Here is a 9,900-nt window from a genome sequence, read left to right as displayed (position 1 = left end):
TTATCCAGAAGGATATGCAGGGCCAGGTGGAAGCCCAGGCCAAAGCAAATCAAAGGACTGATTTCTCCTGATTTGTTCTGACTTAGGCTTCAGGCTAAAATAAGGGAAAAGGCAAGAGACTTGGAGTTCATATGTTGTTTGATCTGATTCATTAAGATATAGGAGCAAAGAGGGATTAAACTATAACCAGGAATAAGGAATGTTCATTTAACCCAACCACATTCCATGTTATCTCACTCAGAAGTCCAAGTCTGACAGGTAACAACTGCAGGGATGTACAGATTCAGTCCAGCTAAGGGTACCCTTCCCATCTGGCATCGTTGGCAGAATCCAAGGCGGCCATCTGGAAAACCTCTAATAAAAGGATGCTTCTTGGCTCCAGAGAGCATGCCAAACACCTGTGTCTATTATTAATCACCAAGTCATTGAAAATTAGCTTTGACTAGCTCAGGTACTAATGACGAGTGAGTTTAAGATCACTTCTTATACTTTAGAGCGCTCATACTGCACTTTTTCTCTGTGTGGTGTTGGGGAAGGCCCTCTTTGGGATAGATCTGTTTTCTGTGCTCTTAGCTTCTCATTCTGTCTTCTTCTCCCTCTTTCTCTGATCTGGCACCTTCTTGCTGCAAACAGGGGTTTCTGGAGCTTCCTGACCGGATTTGTCCACCAAACAATTTCCAGCATCCTCAAATTATTCCTTTAGTTTCCATTGATTTCATTAATCCTCCTACTTCCTGAGAACACTGATCTCATGCATCTGTTTGATGGAAAACAATGTGATTGAACTTATTCTTGCTACAGCGTGGATGACTTCCTGCGTGAACTCATCCGACCCTCACATGGATAGATCCCAATGGTAGAACATTGGAGAAACGAGGTCCATGCCCTAGCACTTCAACTGAAAAGGAAAAGTTAAAATTTTACATAACCTCCTGCTCCTTCTGCTTCTGTAACTCAGCTTGGTCTTTGCAAAGTTTAGATCACGCAGGTCTCAGAAAGTGGGGACTCACAATGTTAGGAACTGGAGCTTATCTCACTTACCCTTGTCTGGCTCTTACAATCGCCCAGCCCCTGCAAACCTGCAAACCTGCTTAATCATGCCTATCCGTGGATAAAAACTCTGTAACCCCTTTGGAGTGTTAAGTCCTCTGAGTCCGCCAGTATAATAAACCTAAGTTCTCCGACTCTCCGAGTGTGGTGCTTGCTTTCTTGAGTACTGGTTTCTGCAACACAACAATATCATGTGCTTTTTCTCAACACTCGCATCACAATTTGCAGTTGCATTTCTTTCTTTCAATAAGATGACAAGCTTTGAGAGGGCCAGGCCCATGTCTACGTGCATTTCTCAGCCTAAATCACCAGGACCGACACAAAGAAGACGAATAAACAGTCGTTGTGCGAATGAATGAACAAACAAATGAGGTAAAATTTTAAATACATGTGAGATAAACCCTTTTTACATCTGCTCCCAAGTGTAAAAATTTGTTTGACAATGGTGACATAGGCTCAAGAAAAAGGAAAGATTTTAGGGACCAGAAAACTTACTACTGTTTTGTTTTAAAATAAAGCAAATTTTACAAATTTCTTTCTATTAAAAAAAAGAATAGAACTCATTGAGGCTGACAGGTTTCAAGGAAGTGAGTCTATAGTTAGTGCCTTTTACTTGCAGGACACCACCCCTCAGATCAGAAAATGAACCAATACCACCCTGTCTTCCCTCTCTCCCTTCTGCTCTCATGAGATGAAGGACTCAGAAGCATAACTGCCAGCCCAAGGCCTTTTTTTTTTTTTTTTATGAAAATGAGATAAAATAAGTAAAAACGTTGAGTGCCTTGTAGGTACTCAAAACATACAAGTTTTTTTCCTCCTTCCTTCTTGGTTCATAAAATAATCGTCCAGCCAGGATCTCTCTTTATCTTCTGGCCTGAGAGGGAGGCTAAAATGTTTGTAATAATTACACTGGAGGACAGTGAACTGGAGTTAGAAATGTGTACATGTGACAGGCCACTAAGAAATGCGAAGTGTCAACAGCCTGTAATTCCTGAAATGGAAGGCTTCTTCAAGAGGGTGATTTATCTTTAAGGCATCACTCAGGTGCCTTTGTTATATTCCTACCGTTGCTATGGAAACCACCCCTCTAAGAACACATGCAAATGTAGAATATATTGCCAGATGCATGAATAGAGGGGTGTGTGCAAGCGGTGGGCATGTTGACACTTGTCAGTCTCCAGCTTTGAATCTGAAGGAAGAGAAGTATTACTTGAAGGTGGTTGAGGATGATAGGGAGGGTGCTGTGAAGCAGGGACCATGACTGATACCTCAATGCCTGATAGAACCCAAGATCTAGAATCTCCAAATCCCTACCGTACTACTTAGGTGACCATTCTGTCCATTGTTTCAGAATTCCTATTAATAGCATCTCCTTTCACTGTCCATGGGCTTCCTGGGTGGCTCACTGGTAAAGAATCTGCCTGCCAATGCCTGATCCACAGGAGATGCAGGTTCGATCCTTGGGTGGGGAAGATGTCCTTTAGAAGATAATGACAACCCACTCCAGTATTCTTGCCTGGAGAATCGCATGGACAGAGGAGCCTGGAGAGCAACAGTCCATAGGTTCTCAAGAGTCAGACACGACTGAGCACACAATCCTTCTTTCCTTCACTGTCCATATCATCTGGGTTTAGCTGATAAACCAAATTGTCACACAATCACCACAGAACCTAACTTCCCCCCATAAAATGAGAGAAGCATCACTGAAGCGATCCCATGAGATCTGTGATTTTATTTTATGCACAGAACTGAAGTTTATAAATAGCTTTATAAAGCTATTTTCTGCATCCAAACCACCTCTTCCTTCCTTTGCAATTCTATCACTTCTATTGCTGCTCCAATTGACTGGCTGTGCCTCCTCCCCTGGCCCCACCAAAAAAAAAAAGAAAAGAAACCAGCTGCTAATACCATTTCACAAGGAAAGAATCAAGTTGTGCTGAGTCGTGGATCCTGGGTGTCAGGCTCATTCACCAGCAAAGCAACTAGATCTTACATGTGAACCTTCCAGATGAAATATTTCAATTTGCGCCACAAGAGAAAAACAAACTGTTGCATATCATGAATACATTGAGGGTGCATCATTCATGGTTTCTAGCTGTGAGCAATTTAAAGAAAAAAGAACACTAGGAAAATTACACAGTCCTTGGGGAAGGCTGTAGAATCAAATTGAGAAATGAGCAGTCACAAAGTGGAGCTAGGCAGCCAGTCCTCAGCCAAGATCAATGCCATAGACGTTGTCCGACATGGACATTACTGCCGGGCTGCAGGGCGCTTGACCCCCAGAGGCACCAAGGCCAGGCTTTCCCTGCATACTGGATGTTGCTGCTGTCCTTGCTGCCATTGCCAGAACGGATAATTTGTGAACCTTTCTTATTTGCTGAAATAGCTTCCAGGTCTCAGTTGTGTGCATTTGACAGGCCACTCTTAATTTAGGTGCTGACATTCTAGCTGCAAGAGAGGCTGGAAGAGTGACCATCAACTCTTTTCAGCCTCTATAGGAGGTGAGTTCTGTCTCCTACCAATTTCAGAAACATAGGAGGGAAATTCAAATGTTCTGCAGGCAACAAATGCCTGCCACATGGGGAGATGGTTAGTATTCAGTCTGAGACTGTCAAGGGCCTCTGCGTATAATCTTTGGAAATAAGATCCCTAAAAGCCTATCGGAATTGAGGTCAAATGTTTCAAATGAAGCCTCAAAGTAGGTTTTAAAAGAGAGGATAATTTTCAATTGTCCAGGGGTTTGCATCTAATGCTAACAGAGGAAAGGGGAAGGAGAAAAAAGGAAGCTGATTAAAATTCTTAGGGGCAGGGGGAGTTCACAGTTCTGGGTGGAGGAGGGGGCATCATTGTTCAGTTTTGTGCCATCATCTGCTAGAAATCCCAAGCAAGCAGACAGAAGGGGTGGGGGTGTTGAGGTAGTGAATAGGGGGGCGGGGCACTGAGCCAGGAGACATGGAATTTCTTCCCCAAGGAAAAGGTAAGGACGTGACTACAGCAGGGAAGAGCAATGTCATGGTGAACTCTGGGCCACCAAAAGTGGCGTTCTCAAAAAATCTTGAACACCTGGGTGCTGCAAATAGTAGGCTGTGACTCAGAGGCATCCTTGAGGACAGAGAGGACAAATGGATGATACGAAGCAAAACAAAACAAAACCAACCAACCAACCAAACAGGAAACCTCATCTAACTGTGGGCCAGGCCAGCTGTCAGGATGAGAACATTTGCCAATGTGTCATTCTGGCTGCAAGTGATAAAAACCCATCACTAATTAACTTGGGCAAAAGAGAATTTATTGAAAGGATAAGGGGCTGCCTTATATAAATGGCAACACAAGGAGAAAGGGGCAGTTGGACCCCAAGAAATAGTGTCCCCAGGACTCCCTGTCTCTATATCTCTCTCATCTTGGCTCCCTCTGAAGAGAGCTGGCATCACTGCCTTGAACGCAGATCATTGCTCAAAGGGTTATGGTCTTGCCCGTGGTTTCTGCCTCCAAAGGGGAGATGACCCTTTTCCTTTGGTTATGCAGACAAACTCTACTGAGCTTGCCCACCCAGGTTAGGTATATCAGTTCAAATTTATGCCAGTTTTTAAGGACAATTGCTAGTTGAAAGCACACTGCTCACATTTTAATTTACCCCTGGGGTGATTGATTATGCATAGGAAGGTGGGGTCCTGATGCATCCACATTGGGCTCACTTTCCCCTTGGATCTGCCAGCAGCGCAAGGAACAGGGCCATGTGACACAGACATGGCTGCTTGGGTCCCATCCCCAGGAGTCAGAGAAGTTCTTAGAGAAAGGAGAAGCACTGTGAGCTCCAGTTGGTATCTGTTACATCCAGGAATCTAAATGGGAATTTGAGCTCAAAGCCTTTTCCTGGGAGGAAACTGGTAATACTTTGCCACGCTGTTCCCAGTAAAAAGGGAGCTAACTTGAAAGACATGTCTGTCTCAAGGGCCAGGATAATACCTACATCACCTCTGGGTATATCACAGTGCCCCTGTGGGTGCTCCATGATGGTAGAGTTGAAGAGAGCTTGTTCCCCCAAATCCAGTGACGTATAGTCAGCTGCACATTGGGTGTGCCTTACAATGGAAGAGGGGATCTCAGGCTTAAGGGGGGTTGGGGCAGGGCTGGCACACACCATGTACCTTAAAAACATGGGGATCGTGGTTGTGGCGGTGCTAAGAGTGGTCAGGTTCTCATTCCACACTCAACTTATTATCCCAAGTTTCCATACCTCCCCCCATGACAAGGCAGCTGTCTGACTGGTTTCACAAGTGGCTGGCTGGGAACTGGCCAAATATAAAGTGAGTCTATCTTTCCTGCCTACTGCTCACTCTTAATGTACCTAAGAACACACTGTTCACATTGGAAAAGCAAAAGACAGAACAGACTTTGGTGGGCAGGGTGGGGTAGGATGGACTGGGAGTTTGGGATTAGCAGATGCAAACTATTATAGATAGGATGGATAAACAACGAGGTGCTGCTCTACAGCACAGGGAGCTGTATTCAATATCCTGTGATAAACCATAATGGAGAAGAAGATGAAAAAGAATGTATATATAATATATACACAGACATGTATGCATATGAAGATGTATATGAATCATTTTGTCATATAGTAGAAATTAATACAGTGCTATAAATCAACTGCTGCTGCTGCTGCTAAGTCGCTTCAGTCGTGTCCGACTCTGTGCGACCCCATAGACGGCAGCCCACCAGGCTCCTCCATCCATGGGATTTTCCAGGCAAGAGTACTGGAGTGGGGTGCCATTGCCTTCTCCGATAAATCAACTATACTTCCATAAAAGTAAGAATGAATTAATTAATTTAAAAAAAGAAAAGTAGGGACAAGCCAATCTATATTTATGTTCCAAGCAGCCGCCCTGAGAGATTCTTGATGGAGCTGACTTCATCACACCATTGTTTTGATATCTGACAAACGGAGCCACGATTTGTAGTTTGGAAAAAAGTCAGTGTGTATTTCCCTGCTCTGATGCTCTCTGATGTCAGCTCTGTCTCCCAAACTGGCCTGGCTTTGTGGAAATCAAACCCTGAAGAGAGGACTTTGGCTATACATTTGTAGCTCATGGGGCTGGTAGACTTTTCACAGTGGCTTTCTAAACAGAACTGGATAGTTGGAGAAGGACAGGGAGAAGCTCCTGGCAAACTCTAGTCCAGTTTTTCCTTCACTGCTCATGGGAGTTGAGATTGGCACCCGCCTCCTGAGTTCCATGTGCTCCTAAACACAGGTTTAGGAGCATGTGATGTTTTAGGGAACCAATTACATGTTCCATCCAACTCTCTGTCTCCTGAGTCATGGTCTTACAGCCTCCTTCTAAGGAAAAATAAAGTTACACGTGCCATGCTTAGTCAGTCATGTCTGACTCTTTGCAACCACATGGACTGTAGCCGGCCAGGCTCCTCTGTCTGTGGGGATTCTCCAGGAAAGAATACTGGAATGGGTAGCCATGCCCTTCTCTAGGGGATCTTCTCAACCCAGGGATCAAACCCAGGTCTCCTGCATTGCAGGCGGATTCCTTACCATCTGAGCCACCAGGGACGCTACACAAGTGGATTCAATTATCATTTGTTGCTTGGAAATACTTCAGGTTTATCCTTTGTTATTTCTACTTTTACTCATTCTTGTTTTAAGAAATTAAAGTTTCTGACTTTCGGACACTTCTTGCTTTAAGAAATTAAAGCAAATTAAAGCAAACTTCTTGCTTTTAGGGATCTATGTCAACGTGTCAACTGCCTTGTCACGTTCATTGCTAATGCCAATGTCATCAGGATTTAAAAAGCTGAAGCAAGGAGTTGCATTTTGAGATGAATGCCACGTGAGCAGGGAGGCAGAGAGCCAGGACATTCTGCTGAAGAGAATGAAAGCATAACGCTGGTGGAGAATGTTTAAATCCCCTTTATAGTCCTGGTCTTCTTCCCCACTTTCCCAGCCTCTGAGCACTGGAACAAAGGTGGTGTCTCATTCCCCAGGCACACTGCCTGCCGCCACACGCACCAAGCGTTCACTCTTCCTGTCCCCACCTGTCAAAGCATGCGTCTTAGAGTCATTTTCTCACCACCAACTTCCCCGTCCGGGTGAGAGAAAATCAGATTACACACGAAAGTCCAAGCATCATGCTTCCCCATTGGTTTCCTGGCACCCGGTGTCCTGTTCAGGCTTAGGGTTTTCCTGTTTGGAAACCAAGTGCCTTGGCCACCTCAGTGGCTGTATTTTTTATTTTATTTTTAACCAGATATAATCAATATATTCAGTGTGCCAGTCCATGCATCTGAGCACCTTCTGTGTATTTGTCTTTATTTGAGATTTCTCTATCATGTGAACGATAATGGTTAAAGTTAGGAAGCTCTTTGTACTGGGCATTTTTTTTTTTACATCAGGAGAGGCACAAAAATGTCTCTGGGAGCCCGGCATTTCAGAACAGTTAGTGGCATGTAGAAAAGTGTCCAAGAAGCTATTTCATTTCCATGGCAGCCAGGACCCAGACGCCAAAGCTTTATAGATTAAAATCAATGCCTGAATTGCATTCAGAAAGCCTGAATTGCCTGTCAGACTTCAGGACCACAGCGCTATGTGATAAATGAGGTGGAGAGCCTCATCCAGGCAAGGGAGTGCGAGCCGCATTAGTGAGCACTTCTGTGCCTTTCTCAGAGCAAATACCAAGCAGAATGAATTACTGGGAAACAGCAAATGAATGTCAAGAATTTGAGATGCGCGGGTTGTAATTTACTAATTACTGGGAAAAGATGAACACAAAGTCAATGTGTGAAAGAATGTGATAGGGGGAAGGGAAGAGCAGGGGAAAAAACGAAAGTGAACAGTACAGAAGGCTCTTATTTTCTTCCCTGGTAAAAAAATATGGATTTGACAGGTATAGATACCTGGTTCAGGTCCCAGATGGGTCACTGCCAGTCCAGGTCATAAATTGCAACGAGTGTTAAATGAGATACATGTATAAACACCGAGGCCAGTGCCTAACAGATAGTCGGCAGTCAGCCAGTGTTCTTTCTCCCTCTTCCCAGCCCCTATCCTATGCCTTTCTTATTTAGTACAGGAATCCCAGCACTAAGACATGACTGATGTTGCTCAACCATTCAGCGTTAGAGCGTGAAACTCACTGCCTCACACAGCAGGTCATCAACATTTAGAGACAGCAAAGCAAGGATGGAAGGATGGAGCATGGAGAAATTCATAGAGATGCCTTCACAAAGACTGGGTCCACTATAAAAGTGCATGCTAGCATGACTTTTGATGCTGTCCTATGTTCATTGGTGCAGATCTGTTCAACAACAAAATAACAACATTCTTGAGTGTCCCTGCCTTTCCTGTGTGATGCTAATGCATTCTCTGAGCCCAGGGGGAGCTGGGCAGGGCAGCCTATCACACGGGGGCTCCTAACAGGGCTGCAGCTTTCAGCAGTGAAGATAGGAACTCCCTGGGGTCCCTTGGCCATGAGGGATAGGAAGGATGATCTCTAGAGAGGAACCACAGAGTGAATGAGCATGACCTGGAGTGGAAGCCAAGAGATGCTTCTCCTGGCTCATCCACCAAGAAGTTGTAGAGAATGATGGGGTTAGACCACAGCAATATTTCCCAAACTCTTTTCTACTATTCTTATGAGACTGTGATGGAAACAGCTTGTTTTTCCCTAATATTCACTGCCTTCTTCTGGGTAATAGTACTCTTGATTTTTAGCTATAAATATGGTTGCTCAGAATAGAGACCACATTTCCAAGCCTTCCTTGCTTCTCTACCATGTGATGAAGTTCTGGGCAATGAGATGAAAGCACAGGCAGTGTGTGCAATTTGGAAGTGTCATTGGAAAGGAGAGTGTATGTGACCTTCTTGTGTCCTTTTCAATCACATACAAGCTCACACATGGGCAGCTTGTCTGGCCAATCAAAATACCAGTAGAATTAGGTTATATGATTTGTGAAACAATAACCAGTTGGATCAATCCCACTTCCTTTCCGGGTTATGGTTCATCTGGTGGTGGTAGGTTAGGGGCTGTACAAGGCAGTGGGAAACACCTTGTTCTCTGGAGCATGTGCTGGTTGCACAATATAGCTCAAGCTACTTAATTAACCTCTCCAAGGCTCAATTTCCTCATCTATAAAATGGGAGTAAAAATGGCATTTACCTTCTAGATTTGTTGTGAGGATTACATAAGGAATGAATATGAAGCACCTTGACTTGTTCCTGGCACATAGAAAGCACTATAAAAATAATAAAAATTCAAATACATGTACCTTTATATACATAGCTAATAAGTTATTACCATTATATTGTAATCTGAGGGATCAAAATCTAAATTATGCAGATACAAATCTAAAAGTGAGGAAAGAAGTCTAAATGTTGTGTGAACTACCACCAAGTTTTTCAGCCCTGTTTCTCCCAAGGGGTATTAGCTAAACAAATAACTGTTTCACCAAAGCAGAACAGGCAATTTGAGCAAGTACGTATTTACTAAGCATCTACTGAATGCCAAGGTGGGCACTATGGGGAAGGAAGTGATGTAAGAGATGAGGTACCTGCTCTTTCTCAGTTGAAGAGAAAGACAATTGCACAAGTATCTTCATTCAAAGACAAATGTTGAAAATGCTTTAATATGTTCTATGAAAGCTGAAAACCACATAGTTAATGATAATAATAATAATATATGCCAGGAATTCTACATGAACATTGCATGCTAAGTCACTTTAGTTGTGTCCAACTCTGTGTGACCCTATGGACTGTAGCCTGCTGGGATCCTCTGTCCATGGGATCTTCCAGGCAAGAATACTGGACTGGGTTGCTGTTTCCTTCTCCAGGGGATTTTCCCAACCCAG

Source organism: Bubalus bubalis, chromosome 23 (assembly GCF_019923935.1).
Source record: "Bubalus bubalis isolate 160015118507 breed Murrah chromosome 23, NDDB_SH_1, whole genome shotgun sequence".
In the NCBI taxonomy this organism is placed as follows: Eukaryota; Metazoa; Chordata; class Mammalia; order Artiodactyla; family Bovidae; genus Bubalus; species Bubalus bubalis.
The sequence above is the reverse complement of the archived record's forward strand: the minus strand, read 5'-3'. Positions refer to the sequence as shown.